This window comes from Spermophilus citellus, assembly GCF_964194105.1.
Source record: "Spermophilus citellus genome assembly, chromosome: 14".
Lineage (NCBI taxonomy): Eukaryota > Metazoa > Chordata > Mammalia > Rodentia > Sciuridae > Spermophilus > Spermophilus citellus.
Genome location: NC_138194.1, coordinates 34367507 through 34381819, shown reverse-complemented (window position 1 = coordinate 34381819; position 14313 = coordinate 34367507). Strand labels below are relative to the sequence as shown.

General features: G+C 35.2%; 1 protein-coding gene across 8 annotated transcripts in view; it reads left to right on the top strand.

Annotated features, from left to right (window-relative positions):
* The window catches only part of SGK3 (serum/glucocorticoid regulated kinase family member 3), a 127387-nt gene that overhangs the window by 23355 nt on the left and 89719 nt on the right, over positions 1-14313 (top strand). Inside the window, exons 1-2 of one of the 8 annotated variants that reach the window (XM_081266534.1) lie at positions 3755-3820; positions 3914-4087. The exons of 5 other annotated variants lie outside the window; for them this stretch is intronic. The gene's annotated coding sequence lies outside the window, so the exon portion shown is untranslated. 2 more of the 8 variants (XM_081266535.1, XM_081266537.1) reach the window with 2 other exon arrangements.

The following is a 14313-nucleotide window of genomic DNA, read 5'->3' as shown; positions in this document are numbered from 1 at the left end:
GTTTTTTTATTACAGCATAGCACATGCATAGAAAAATATTAGACCCTTAAAAATGTTTGTTGAGTTAATGAACACTAAGGTCCATCCATGCAAACTCAGCTTTTGTAGTTGATTGTTCATGGTGGCATGGTCATCTGCTCACACCTTAAAATACAGGCTGAAAAAAAAATGAAGAAAAAGGTTTTCCCTGTTCTACCCTGCATGCCAGGGGAGACTAATCTTCTTAAAGTCCTATTATAATTGCATGCTTACCTTTCTCAACCCACAATAGCTCTTTATTAGTTCAAGTTCAAACTCCTTACCCTGTCTTACCTATTTAACCTGTTTTAGGCAGCCCTTCTACAGAATAAGTCTGTAGAGTTAGATCTGTTTACTGAACAGGCAGAGAATATGGATTAGTTGTTATTGCTTAGAACAGATTTTGATTTTTCAAAGCTAGATTCAGCTTCAGAGTATATATTTTAGCATTATACGTTGGTGCACTAAAGATATGCTTTGTATTTACCAAATACTTATTGAGTATTCACTGTGGGCTAGGTACTATGCCACAGAAAAGGAGGCTTTGGTTATAATGAAACCCAACATAGCCTCTATAGGAGGTTTTGGGTTAATTTTAAAGACCAATAGCTACTGTAATTTAGGGTAAAAAATGCTGGATAAGGGCAGTGCCCCAGGAGCAAGTGCACCCATATCAAGCTGTGGGATCAGGTGGGGGCTTCTCAAGCTCAGTAACATCTAGCTTGAGGTGAGTTATCAGGAAGTCATTATGGGTTGAAGGAACAGCAAGAACAAAAGCCTGGTGGGAAGAGAGCCTGGGGCAGTCAAGAAGGTGAGAGAAATTTCTTAAGGATAGATCTCAGGTACAAGGAGCTATTGGTATTATTGTAGTTGATCATGAATGGAGAAAGTAAGGACATCTCTTTGTCCTATGAGGGACAAGCTTACTCTCTTCCTCAGGGTCTGAACTGTTGAAATCGATTCATTCTCTTCTTTCATGGAAGGTTCAAAGAAAAAAAATTCAGGTAAAGAAAATGAACTGTTGGTGCATTAACAACTCAGCTCAATTTCTAGCCACATGCCACGTCTTAATTTCTGTAATTTTCGTGCATATAAAATTCATGAGTAAGAACTTAACCAAATATTTTCTTTTTTTATTATTTCTTACATACGTGACAATAGTGGAATGCATTACGTTCATAATTATCCATTCACAGCACAATTTTTCGTACCTCTGTATATAAAGTATGTTCACGCCAAATCATGCCATTATACATGAGCTCTCTTTTTTTTTGCATTACAATTCTTAATACACCTTTATACACAATTTATCATATCTCTGTTTGTATGTAAGATATGTTGACACCAAATTCACATCTTCATACATGTACAGAGAAGCTCCTTTTGGTCACTTTGATGGCCTTTCTGTGAAATCCCATTTATGGTAATAATATCCACTTAATGTTTATGTGTATTTTCTAAATTTTCAATGATGAACATATGTTTTAGCAACAGAATTAAATGAAGTTATTTTTATAATGCAAAAAAAATTCACGAGTAAATTGTCATGAGATGATTGCTGCAGTTTGCTGGCACACCACCAGCCTACACTTCTGGATCACCATTGCTGTCAGAATAATATCAGACTTCCTTAATACAACTGTCTAACCTCTTGTGGTAGTCTCCAACTTGTCTCTGTCCCCATTTTCTACTCTCTTAACTCACCTACCCTTTTCTCTGCTTTACCTTTAGCACCTCCTTTGTTTTACTGTTTGTGAGTCTTTACTTATCTTTCCTTCACCTGCAATGGCCTTCTTCCTATTCTCTGTCAAATATGACCCTTTCTTGAAAGCTCAGTTCAGATACTTTCCTATCAGATCTCTGGTTTTCTTGTCATCCTCTTTGCCTTCTACAGTTCTCGACTCCAGACGTGTTTTCTTTTTAATGAAACATACCATAGTCTTTTGTTCACTGTTTTTAAAAATGTAGGTTGCAACCCATCAGTGACTCATGAAGTCAATTTAGTGGGTCATAAACTGTGTCAAAAAGCCTGGAATAAATAGGCCAGAATAGAAAATATCAAAATGTGTTGTACATAGAAAGGGTGATATTGTTTCATGGTATTTTTGTTGTACTACTGGCTCACTGTGTATAAAGTGTTTTTTATTGTCTTCATACGAAAAAATTAAAAACACTGGTCTACATGCTATCTGGATTATCTCCTCAGATTCCTCATTCCCTGATACAGGGACTTGTCAGTGAGGCACTCTACTTCATATAGTTTTTAGGGTGCTACTTTGTTTTATCATAAGTGTTTATTTAACTTGCCTCTAAATCTTCCTTACTATAAAATTTTCCACACAGTCAAGTCTTGGAATCTTTCATTTCTATTTCCCCTGAAAATCCTTCTCTAGGATTCTTTTCTCATCCTGGTCCAATCTGGGATGCTGCTGCATTGTTGAAATCCTGGACATTTCAGCTTCTTATTACTGGGGCTGGATCCCTTGCAGTAGTAGCAGCGCTGCTGCTGCTGTTGCTGCTGCTGCTTCTGTTTAATCTGTTATTTTGGTAGAACACATAATCAAATGGATTCCTGAGAAGGTATGTGTGAAAGGGCTTTTTATTTATTTTTCCCCCAGCAATGCTGGGGATGGAACCCAGGGCCTCACATATTTTAGGCCAACCCTCTACCACTGAGTTTTATTCTCAGCCCTGGAAGTAATTTTTAAAAATCTTATGTTGTCTGAAAAATGCCTGTATTCTCTCTTCACGTTTGAGTACTAATTTGGCTGGTTCTAGAACTTTGCTTGAAAATTATTTTCTTTCTGACTTTTAAAGGCTTTGCTCTGTAGTCTTCTAGTTTCCACTGTTGCCGTTAAGAAACCATGCCATTCTTGTTCTCAACTTTTATACGTGGCCTGCTTCTTCCTCTCTGGAGGCTTTTAAGATCTTTTTATGCCTTCTATTCTGAAATTTCACAATAAAAGTTTTCTGTCTTGTGAGGAACAAGACCTTTCTTTAGCTACTGTACCAGACATTCAATGGATCTTTGAAATCTATGTTGTTCATTTCTTGGAAAATTTCTGATTATTTCTTTGATAATTTCATCATCACTGTTGGATACAATTACCAGAGAAATAATTTTCTTTCTGTAACTTCAATTAGTTCTATGTTGTATCTTTTAAATTGATCCTCTAATTTTCCTATCTGTTCTTTTTTCCCCTATTGCCCATCATCCAGCCCTTTTTTTGTTTGTTTTGATTTTATTTTGAGACAAGTCTTGCTAAGTTGCCAAATTGGATGGGAATCTGCCATCCTTCTGTGTCAGCCCCCAAATCCGGGGATTATAGGCTTATGACACTGTGCCAGGCTCTATTGTATTTTCCCTGTTGTTTTTAGGGGAATCTGAGAGAAAGAGAGAGAAACATCTTTGTAGCAACATTTTAAAAACAACAAAAACTTTTCAGTAGTGAAGTTTCTCCATATACAACATTAAAAACAGAGGGTATAAGCTAATTTCTCCTACACAGAACTGCTGGAACCTAACTAATCAGTGTTAATGCAATTATGCAGATGAAATCTTTGTGGAAGTATTAATTGGTATGCTTTTTCCAGAGGGCTTAGAGAGAATGCCATGTCGACTTTAAGTTACCTTTTAGGGTTTCCCATTTCAAAACAGCAAAGTTTATTTTTGTCCTTGTAATTTTAGAATTTGACAGACCAGTGTTTGTTGGTCTGTCATGGCCAATTCAAATATCCAGTGTTGTGACATCAGGAGACGGTTCATAACACGAAACAGGCTGAATGTGGCTTTGTGAATGTTGTGAGTTCTCATAATATTAAGGTGTGAGGTTTATTTTAAAAATAGATGGTCTTATTTCCTAACCTCATTTTAATATTCTTTTTTTCTTTTAAGCATATGACCATGGTTTTTCCATCTCTGTAACTTCCACAAAACTTCTTACAGAGTAATTATTTACAAATAAGACTATCTTCAACTAGTTTGAACAGCTGTGGCTTTCTGAGCGTACAGTAAAAAAATGACTGTTTTAGAAGGCTCAGGGCTGGACTCATGGAAAGACTGGAGAAGGTAAGATCTGATATGGTGCTGTATTATGGAAGAATAGTATGAGGTGTCATCATTTTAAAATTCTTTCATGTGCCTTTTTGTTTTTGGTATTGGGGATTGAACCTAGGGATGCTCAACCACTGAGACACATGCACTTCTTATATTTTATTTAGAGACAGGGTCTCACTAAGTTGCTTAGGACCTTGATAAATTGCTGAGGCTGGCTTTGAATTTGTGATCCTCCTGCTTCAGCCTCCTGAGCTGCTGGGATTACAATTATGTTCCACTGTGCCCAGTTCACGTGCCATTTTAATATAAAGTTAAAAATCCTCTTATTTTTTAAAGTTTTAGTCACTTAGCAACTTTTTAAAAATCGGTTTTAGTATCTATTAAAAATAAATGCAATGTGCTATACAGCATAGCATGGCAGAACACAAACATTAGTGTTTGACAGGTCTCGGCTTGGATTCCAGCACTGAAATTCTTGTACTGTGTGAATTTGAACAAGTTACTGAATGTTGCACTTTCCGCATCTGGTGGAAGGGAATGCATAAGGTTTTCCTCATAGGGCTCACATGCGGTAAGCATGTGAAGTTCTCAGCACTGTGTTTGGCTCTTTTTATTGAGGTATGTAAATCATCCAACATAGTGCCTTTGCTCCTGCTTACTCAGGATGTCCTGCTGAGTCAAAACGAACAGTAAAAAGTTATATAATCTAAAGCCTTTCCTCTGATTCTTAGAAAATTTCATTTGGAGATAGTTTTGGTAAATTTAAAAAATCTGCCACTGAAGTAGTATTTGTTTATGCTCAGTGACTTCTAAAGAATTGATCCCTGTCTGTGCTGAATTAGCCGCCTGTAAAAACATCAGTGAGTTGCTGGAGGGAGCTCCAAATTCTTGAAATAATTTGTTTGCGAAGCTCTCAGACTTCGAGTGTTTCCTAGGGGAATGTATAAATGTGTCAAGTCTTGATTGATTCTTCCGTCTTATGATACTACATTATCAATATGCTGAGCTTATCCTGCCTGTGGGCCATGTGTCTTCCCTTCTGTTGCTGCAACACCAGCATTATGGTCCTCCAGGACCTGGCTTACTGCTCACCCGCAGGCGAGGGACCCACAGGACCAGTCCAGCAGTTTGCATTTCCCTCTAACACCACTGATGTTACCATCAATAAACTCTGACAAGTAGAAGGAGCAGGCTCATCAATTCTAATTTTGAAAACTGCCTACATACTATTGTCATCAGTTTGTTTGAGTTACTTTTACAAAAATGGTGGACTCATCAATTTGAAACCTATCATGTCAGAGTTTGCCATTAGAGACTTCTGAGTTTGCTATTAAATTATTTCCTGTGAAACTATGACTAGATATTCTAATTGTATGAATGTTTCTGTGAGGATGATGGAGAAAATATGAAGGGCTTTAAGGATGTGTTGATTTTGTACTATTCAGAAAATTATTCTTTTATATACTTTTGAAATCCCCATTACCTTTGTCAACACATGACAAAATGGGCAAAATTATTGCATGGAAAGCTGAGTTTCTTACATTTGGAACACCATTACTCTAAATTTTAACGGTAAATATTATATAACTCTATTGATACTTTTGTATGTTTTTTAAGTGGTTGATGGACCTTATTTTATTTATTGACTTATATGTGGTGCTGAGGATTGAATCCAGTGCCTCACAAGTGCTAGGCAAGTGCTCAACAGCTCAGCCATAACCCCAGCCCTGCCTCCATATATTTTTTATTCAGCTAAAAATCTCTATTTATATTTTTATTGAAAAAAATGAAAGTTTTAATATTCTAGGCATATAGTAGACTTAGATTTGTATTATTTAAAATAGTTTTTAAAAAAATTTTGCTCTTTTTTTCCTTGTGGTGCTGGGGATCAAACCCAGGGCTATACAAAGATTAGGCAAGCACTATACTATAGAGCTACTCCCCAAATGTACTTTAAAAGCATATTATTAAACAAAGACAGTCAGAAAATTAATAGCATATGTGTATAATATAAGGAATAACAATGAGGCTGGGGTTGTGGTTCAGTGATAAGAGCTCTTGCCTGGCATGTGTGATGTACTGGGTTCGAGACTCAGCACCACATATAAATAAATAAAAGTCCATAAACAACTAATAAAATATTATAAGAAAAGAATAACAATGAAACACTCATTTTTCTACCACACAGTTTGAAAATAGAATATGTACAGTATAGTAGAGTCTCCCAATTTTGTTTACCTCCCTCCATCCCCTAAGCGACAGTGGTAAAATTTTGTGTTTATTATTCTTTACTTTTTATAAAGCCAGTTTTACCGTTTACAGTTATTCCTATATAGTATATGGTTGACCTTTTTCCATTTTGACACTTATAAAAATGGAAAAATTTTTCCTGATACTTAATTTTAACACAGTGTTGGTACATTCATCCATGTTAAAGTATTCAGGAGTGGCTTATTCATTTTCCCTTCTGCATAGCATCCCATTGTGTCACAATCACACAATTTAATTTTCTATTTTCTTTCCCTCTTTCTCTTTATTTGTAGTGCTGGATATCAAACCCAGGGCCTTGCACATGCTAGGCCAGTGCTCTACTTCTGAGCTATGTCCTCTGCCCCTTTTTTTTTTTTTTTGTGACAAGGTTTCAGTATGTTGTCCAGACTGGCTTCAAACTCTGGGCATTTACTACCACACCTCACTGTCTGTTCTTCTCTTGATATATGTTTAGGTTGTTATTGTATTTTGGCTGGTATAAAACATTGACTTCTGATACATGTCCCTTGGTGAATGTGAGTGAGGGTGGAATTAGTAGGCCAACTGTTTAATTTTTAAACTTTATATGAAATGTGATTTGCTTTTCTTTGAATTTAAGGAGGGTCTGAGATTGAGATAATTTGGTCCAAATTAGTAGTTTGATAATTTTGTATCAATTTTAGCAATTTTTCTCAGAAAAATAGTTTGCCTTTAAAATAAGAAGTAATTGATTTGTTTAGAAAGGTCATGAAATCACAAATTTCAGACACATATAGACAAAAGAGCTATACATATAAAGATACAAGCATATAGTGAATTTCAAGAATTGGAATATATTAACTATTATGGCTAACAATATTAAGTATTCAGATTGTCTTGGCATGTATCTAGAAATAGGGTTTTTTTTGGTGTGTATATGTAAGTGAATCTGTTTTTGTGGTTCTTTTCAGTCTTTGAATAATGTCTGAATATCAGAGTAGAAAAAATGCCTTATATATCTTGGTTTTTGAACAACAAAGGAATTGTGGGCTGGGGATATTGCTCAATTAAACCCACTAAACCCTGTGTTTAATCCCCAGAACCACCACCAAAAAAAAGAAAAAAAAAAAGGAATTGTTTTCTATATGTTCAGCCAACTTGATTCCCAGTGCATCTGGAAGTAAGATGCTAAATAAATTTTTTTTACCACGATATTTGAAATTTTACAAATTCAAAAAAAGTCAATAATGACTATTAGAATTGTTAACTTTGAAATGAGTATTTATTTTCAATGCTTTTTGTGTGTGTATGTCCTACTGGGGAATGAACCCAGGGGTGGTCTATCACTGAGCTACATCTATGCCCTTTTTTAGACTTACTTCTTTACTTTATTTTGAGACAGGGTCTTATTTAGCTGCCCAGGTCATTCTTGAACCTGTGATCCTTCTGTCTTAGCTTCCCCAATAGCTGGGATAATAGGCATGTACAATTACACCTGGCTCCAATACTTTCTTTTGTACATATGAAAAAAATGTTTTACAAGTAAAATTTAGTTATGTTTCTGATATAATGCCTTCCCTTCTGAAAAATCCTACTGTTTATAATCATTCACTTATTTTTAAAAAAAATTTCTCCCCTTATTTCCTCCCTCTCTGCTTAAGACATGATCCAATCCTGCCCTCGAAGAACTTGGAGTTCAGTGGGAGAGAGAGTTTTAAACAGGCAATTTCCAGGCATTTTTTCTGTTAAGAGTTGGTTTATATTTAGTCTTTAAAAAATGAGATGGTGGAGGAAAACTTCTGCTTTTTAAATATTATTTAAAAAATAACAACAAAATACAAACCTTGTTCTTTGACTTAAAAAAGCCCTCAATAAATTTAAGTACCTGCAAAGCTGGGTGCAGTGGTGCATGCCTATAATCCCAGCTCCTTTAGGCTGAGACAAGAGACTGTCAATTAGAGACCAGCCAGAGCAACATTGCAAGACCCTGTCTCAAAAAACAAACAAAAAAATTAAGTTCTGTTTACATATTTATTTTAAAACTTTTTTGTAGTTGTAGATGAACAGAATGCCTTTATTTTATTTGTTTATTTTTATGTGGTGCTGAGGATCAAACCCAGTGCTTCATGCATGCTAGGCAAGTGCTCTGCCACTGAACTTCAGCCCCAGTCCATATATATTCATTTTTAGAGGTCATTTCCATTTGTTTATTTTCAGAGCTTAAAAGAATAAGAAAAATCTTTTATTATGAGCTTCCTAAAATACAATTCTGTTTTCTTGTTTGGATTTTATGAAAAAGGAGAACTGATTTCCTCATTGCCTTAAATACTTTATTAATACTTTGACTCATCACTTCTGGAAATTTCTTATTCAGAAAACATTTAGTAGTCTTGATTATATCTTGTGATTATTTTAATGAAATCCTAAGTATGACATGATATTTAGAATTATGTAAAATAATACATGAGATGATGCCTTGAATTTACTTAAACACTAGACATTTTAAAACTGCATTGCTTTAGTATGAGAATAGGTCTACTGGGTGAATAATCTCTTCTTATTAAAGATCATTTATTGAGAGACTGACCTATGAAACACTGTGTATTGTCCATTAGATATATCCATGAGGAGAGCACTGTGCCAGCAGGTTGGGGAGGTTAAGAGCAGAAGCTGATGACATTGGATTGAAGAGTGAAAAATAAAGGTGAAGAAAAGACAGCCAAGTGTGGATTCTTTGTTTATTGAATAAAAGTTACTGAGTGTGGGGTATGGTGTCCACCCCTGGGACTGCAGGGAATTTTCTGAAACAGGGACTTTGAGTGTTCAAACCAGACAATGACCAGGCAAACCAGGGTAATTGGCCACCTGTGTATCAGACAATATGCTAAGCCTGAGGATATAAAGAAAATAGACATGCAAAGAGAATTATTATATATGAAGATAATTTAGCATAGAAGTAAATCTATGAGGCTATGGGAACACCCCAGCCCCCACAAGTTGCCAAAGACAGAGGCAACTTTGGGAGAAGGTAAAATGAACCCAGAGAAAGGAGTAGGAGTTACCCTGACAAAAACTGAAGAGAAAGAACATTTCAGGAAAAAAAAAAAAAAGTGTCCTGTATGTGGTTTTTAGAGAAGCGAAAGTGGTTTCTTTTTTTTTCCCAGAAAGAGAAGGGGAAGTAGCTAGAGGAGGGTAGGGGAAGGAAACCCAGGTGCTCAGACCACATCAGTTTGAGGATGTGGGAGATACTGAGGGAGATTAATATGGAGGGCTTTTATGTTTTCAGTGAGACTGGGACATGGCTGGGAAGAGGGAAAAGGAAGGGGGTGAAGAGTTGGAGGAGTATGGGGAATCACAGGTTTCTAAGGTGATCAAATGAGATCATACTAGGTGAAAAGTCTCTGAAAATTGCAAAGCTCTAAAAGAAATAGCTGACACATATTGGATGTTGTTTTAGGTGCTAAGTATATGTTACATTATCACACTTAATTTTCACAACAACCACAAAGATAGGTACCATTATTAATTCCACTTTACAGATGAGGAAACCTAGGTACAAAGACATTAAAACTTACTCAAGAATACACAGTTCCACCAGGCATGATGGTGCATTATTTGTAACCCCAACAACTCCGGAGGCTAAGACAGGAGGATGACAAGTTCAAAGCCAGCCTTAGCAATTTGGTGAGGCACTAAGCAACTTAGTGAGATTCTGTCTCAAAATAAAATACAAAATAGGCTGGAGATGTGGCTCAGTGGTTGAGTGCCCCTAAGTTCAATCCCTGGTACCCCCCAAAATAAAATAAAATAAAAAGGGGATGGGGATATAGCTTAGTGGTTAAGTGCCCTTGAATTTAGTTGCTGATACACAAAAAATTGTAGATATCTTCTCAAGAATCAATAAGTGGTAGTTTTTAAAAGACTAGATGCAATGTGGATTCTGAATCCATGTCAATAACTTTCGTACTCAGTTACATTAAGATCCATTGATCATTGTATTAATTTTCTAGGATCATAACAGCTTAACATAAATTAGATGCCTTTAAACAACAGAAATATTGTTTCACAGTCTGGAGGCCAAACAAGGCTGAAATCAAGGTACAAGCCAAAGTGCATTCTCTCCAGTGACTAGGAGTCGACCCCTTCCTGTTTTCCCAGTTTCTGTCTGTCTCTGTGTTTACAAGTTCTCTCTGTGTCTCTGTGTCTTCTCCTGTACCTCATAAAGTACACTTGTCATTGGATTTAGGGCTCTCTTGGATAAATAGGGTGATCTCATCTCAAGATCCTTCTGGGGATCACCATTCAACCTCCTACAGTCATGTTTTGAATGGATTTTGATGCATGCATGGTCTTACAATATCATGTATTAGTCATTTGGAAAATAGTGTTCCCTGATTTATGCAGATATTCCAAATATTAACACATTTCATTGGACAGTATTTTTGTGGGAATATTTTAAAAATCACATTTGTTAATATCACTGAATATATGAGCAAATTCTCTCAGTGGAAGGAAGCAGACAAGCTCATGGTGACAGAAACAACTATTTCAAAACACCATTTCATTTAAAAGCTTGAATGTTATCATTGCCAACAATCACACTAAGTTGTTTTCCTTGGTGTGACAGGTTTATTTGTTCATTTTCAAGAAAGTGTCTGCCAAATACCCAAGTTTGACAAATAATATCATTTGTCAGTTATCCTTTCAAATAAAAACCAAGAGTTTTATGTTAAAGCAGCTAGTTCAGTTTGCAACTCAAACAATCACACAAGGATTTTTCCTTCAATCATTAGATTTTGGTATACAGCAGATGTACTTTCTGGATATATTTTTTTAAAATAGTGGTGGTGATAAAACCCAAGGCCTTGTGTGTTGCTAGGCAAACACTCTACAACTGAACTATGTCCCCAGCCCTGTATAATTCCTATTTTATCACACCAAATACTAAGAAGAAATGTACTCACAGGTCAAGATTTAATAAAATTAGTAATTTTTATTGCTTTATTAGTGCCATCTGAATTTTTTTTTAAATACTGGGAATCAAACTCAGGAGCTCATGAATGCTAGGGAAGGGCTCTATCACTTAGCTACATCCTCAGCTCCCCTCCCCTATTTTAACTGCAAATAAGTGATGGTGAGGAATGCAGGGACTACTAATATAGTGACTCCACTGCCTTGATTCACACCAGGACCAAGCAATTCTAGCCACCATCAGTGCAAATGTCAACATGATAAAAAGAGCAAGTAATATTTTAGTGTTATTATGAAAACAGTTAGACTTCATAGATCCCCTGAAGGGGTCTGAGGGTCTTCTAGGGGTGACTATGCCTTGAGAATTGCTATTATATACCATTCAGTTTAGAACTAAATCATAGACTAATTAAATTCTTTAATGTATGTGTCTTTCTTATCTCATTAATAGGGCTACTTCCTTAGAAATAAAATACATACATGTATCTAAAAATTTTTTAAAATACAGGTCAGCTTATAATGAAAAACAACAGTCTTCTGCTTTGCCATTCCTCTGAATCAAATATTGTTTTAACGAAAAAGCCCTTTATAATACAGAAATTTCAGGTGCTGAGGCTGTAGCTCAGTGGCAGAGCACTTGCCTACCATGAGTGATGCACTGGGTTCAATCCTTAGCACCACATGAAAAAAAAATGAAACAAATAAAATAAAGGCATGTTGTCCCTGTGCTACTACAGTTTTTTTTGAATATAGAAATTTCAAACATATAAAATAATCTGAATAGTATCATTAGCATCCATAAACCTATTGCTCTTTTCAACAGTTATCTAACTATGGCTAAATCTTATTTCAGCTAATTATCTCCCTCCTCACACACAATTTTGAAGCAAATCCCAGACATCAAGTTGTTTAATTTATGAATATTTCAGCATTATCTCTATAATATAAAATACTTCAAAGAAACACCACAATAATACCATCATGCCAAAAAATTATTTCTTAATGTCACCAGATATCCAGCCATGTTCAAATAGCTCCACTTGCCTCATAATTTTTCAATTTTTCAATTATAATCAAGATTTAAATAAGAGCTTTACATTACAATTGGTAATTGACATATCTTTTTATGTCTTATGTACTTCCTGCTTCTCTTTTTCCTTACAATTTACATAATGAAGAAACTAGGCCATTTAGTCAGAATTTTCCATTAGACTTTTTTTTTTTTTTTTAAACTGGTGCTGGGAATTGAACCCAGGATCTTGTGCATGAAAGGCAAGCACTCTGTCAACTGAGATATATCCCAAGCCCCTCTCCATTAGATTTTGCTTATCACATTCCTATGATGTTGTTTAACATGTGCTTATGTCCCCTGAATTTCCTATAAATTGGAAGTTAGAGCTAGAGTCTTAATGAGATTTGGATTCAAATATTTGGGAAAGAATACTTTCTGATGATGTGCTTTTCTATCAGGAGGCGTAAAGTGTGTGTGAGGAGGGAGATAATTGGCTGAAATAAGATTTAGCCATAGTTAGATAACTGTTGAAAAGAGCAATAGGTTTATGGATACTAATGATACTATTCAGATTATTTTATATGTTTCATAAAAGAAACATACTCACTTTTATGAAGTGAGCAGCCATTGATGATATCTGCCTTCATGCATTAATTCATTAACTAATTTGTTGCAAAATGGTTATATTCTTACATTCTCTCTCTCTTTCTTTGTGGATACTGGGGATTGAACCCAGGTCCTCATGCATGCTAAGCATGGTGCTCTGCTACTGAACTACAGTGCTAGCCCCTCTGTCTCTTCTTTATTGATTGACAAAGAGTCTTATGTAAAGAAAAACTTCCCCCCATTAACTATTTGGTTACCCCAGGGTGCAGTTTATATTGGAAAGGCAGAATACAGGCTTGATTCTTATCCTTTATTGACCAGTTTCCGAAATAATGATTTATTGCCTTAGCATTATCCAAAAGTAATCTGTAAGATTTGTTTTCTATTTTTTAGTATCTTTATAAACTCCTGGATTTAAATAATCAATGTATTTCAACTCATCACAGTCATTCTTTTTTATGCTCAATTTTCCTACCTTTGTTTGGTTAATTCTTCAAATTGGTTTTTAGGCCTTTGACATGACTCTGGTAGTCATTGATCATACCACTAAGTAAGGAAGTACTTACATTCTAGGCTCATCTTGTACATTTTTTGCTTCAGATTAGCAATCAGCCGATTCTACAAGGAGCATTTCACTGGGGAATACTTAATAGACCGTAACCTTGATACTAGGGAAGCTCATTTCACTAAGTTACATTGATTTTAGCTTTTTACAGATGTATAGTTAAAAGGTAAAATAGAACAATTATTCATTTTGATATTTTCAACTGAAATGCAATACTACAACTTTTTGTTTTAAATCTCAGCTTATCTATTTTTTTCTTTGTGCTACATAAAAATTCCTGGTTCTAAGGACACCAAGGTAATTACTCATTTTTGTATCTGATAATACAAACATGGTCTCAATAATACCATCATCAATAATATGATTAGGGTTTATCCCACTAGGGATATTCTGTATTTTCAAGTCACTTGAAATAATTCCTTTAATCAGGTTCATTTATTTAATTTTGAGATGGAATCATGTTTAATCACTCCTGCTTATAGTTTCCTTTATATTTACCTCTGTATCTCTAAATAATAAACTTACACCTTTCTTTTTTTCAACTTTGTACATTATCTTTAAGCTTATAGTAGGTGTGGCTTGAGCTCACTTAGCATACCCTCTTCCCCTCACTGTAGGAAGGTCACCATTTTGGTGACTTCATTGGTCACTCTCTATAATTTCTATACTCAATAACCTTTGTTTCTTGTTCTATGCACAATAGGTGGTAGTCTCAAAGGTTTTTTTTTTTTTAATTGTTTATATACCCAATGTACATTCACAGAGTCTGGTAAGAGAACTGTGTATATATTAAGTAGCCAATACCTGCTGAATTAAATTGAATTTTTATTATACTCTTTGCCAAATAAAATGTTT